The sequence below is a fragment of the Nomascus leucogenys genome, chromosome 12, assembly GCF_006542625.1.
Source record: "Nomascus leucogenys isolate Asia chromosome 12, Asia_NLE_v1, whole genome shotgun sequence".
Lineage (NCBI taxonomy): Eukaryota > Metazoa > Chordata > Mammalia > Primates > Hylobatidae > Nomascus > Nomascus leucogenys.
Genome location: NC_044392.1, coordinates 7,494,412 through 7,495,997, shown reverse-complemented (window position 1 = coordinate 7,495,997; position 1,586 = coordinate 7,494,412). Strand labels below are relative to the sequence as shown.

Genomic DNA, 1,586 nt, shown 5'->3' with positions numbered 1-1,586 from the left:
TTTTTTTTTTTTTTTTTTTTTTTTTTTTTTTTTTTTTTTTTTTTTTTTTTTTTTTTTTTTTTTTTTTTTTTTTTTTTTTTTTTTTTTTTTTTTTTTTTTTTTTTTTTTTTTTTTTTTTTTTTTTTTTTTTTTTTTTTTTTTTTTTTTTTTTTTTTTTTTTTTTTTTTTTTTTTTTTTTTTGAATATCTTATTTCATCCCTTCACTTTTAATCTATAAAGGTGAATTAAGTCCATATAGGTGAGTTAAGTCTCTTGTAGGCAGCCTATAGTTGAGTCATGGGGTTTCTTTTAATCATTCAATAGCTACAACTTTTGATTGGAGAATTTAGTACATTTATATTCAATGTAATTATTGATAGGCAAGGACTTAACTATTGCCATTTCATTAATTGCTTTCTGATTGTTTTGTAGTCTTTGATTCTTCTTCCTGTCTTGCTGTCTTCCTTTGGGATTAGATGATTTTCTGTACTGGTATGCTTTGATTCCTTACTCTTTATCTCTTGTGTACCTATTGTAGGTTTTTGCTTTGTGGCTACCATGAAGCTTACATAAAACCATTTATAGTTATGACAGGCTATTTTAAGCTGATAACAACTTAACTTAGACTGCATTTTAAAAACTCTACACTTGCTTTTTCCCACCCACATTGTATTTTAGTCACAATTTATACCATTTTATATTGTGTATCCCTTAACAAGTTATTTTACCTACTATTATTTTTAAATATTTTGTCTTTTAACCTTCATACTATAGATATATGTGATTTATACACCACCCTTACAGTATTAGACTATCCTGAATTTGACTATGTATTTATGTTTATCAGTTAGTTTTATGCTTTCATATGTTTTCATTTTGCTAGCTAGCACTTTATCTTTCAGTTTGAAGAACTCCCATTAGCATTTATTATAAAGTAGATCTAGTGGTGATAAACTCCTTCAGCTTTTGTTTGTCTATAAAAGTCCTTATCGCTCCTTCATTTCTGAAGGACAGCTTTGCCAGGTTCAGTATTCTTGGTTGCCAATTTTTTTTTCCTGTACTTTGAATATATCATCTCATTCTCTTCTGGCCTAAAATATAAAATACTTCACAAATTTGCATGTCATTCTTGTGCAGGGGCCATGCTAATCTTCCCTGTATCATTTCAATTTTAGTATATGTGCTGCCAAAGTAAGCACTACCACTTTTTGTAATTGTGTCACCTGATAACATATTAGCTTGCCTTTCATTTATCTGCAAATATCTATTTTATCTTCATTTTTGTAAGGTATTTTACTTGATACAGAATTTTAGGTTGACAAGCTTTTTCTTTTTTATCTTTTAACATTTTAATTATGTCTTTTGGCCTCAATTGTTTCTAATGAGAAATCAGCTTTATCTGGGTGCTTTTTATATTTTCTGTTTATTTGTGGTTTTGGGGGGAGTTTAACTTTGATGTGTTACATGTTATTTTCTTTGTATTTATCTTTGTGGTGTGCTTTGTTTTTTGGATCTATGGGTTTCTTCTTTTTGATCAAATTTGGAAAATATTTGACCAATGTTTTTTCAAATATTTTTTCTGCTTTGTAGTTCTTTTGCTCCTCTTT

At 27.4% G+C, this 1,586-nt stretch overlaps 1 non-coding gene across 1 annotated transcript; it reads right to left on the bottom strand.

The window, feature by feature from the left end:
• Window positions 1-1,071: 1,071 nt before the first annotated feature.
• Window positions 1,072-1,178, bottom strand: LOC115837696. The gene has a single exon (XR_004032756.1). It is a non-coding gene; the product is annotated as a U6 spliceosomal RNA (small nuclear RNA).
• Window positions 1,179-1,586: the final 408 nt, after the last annotated feature.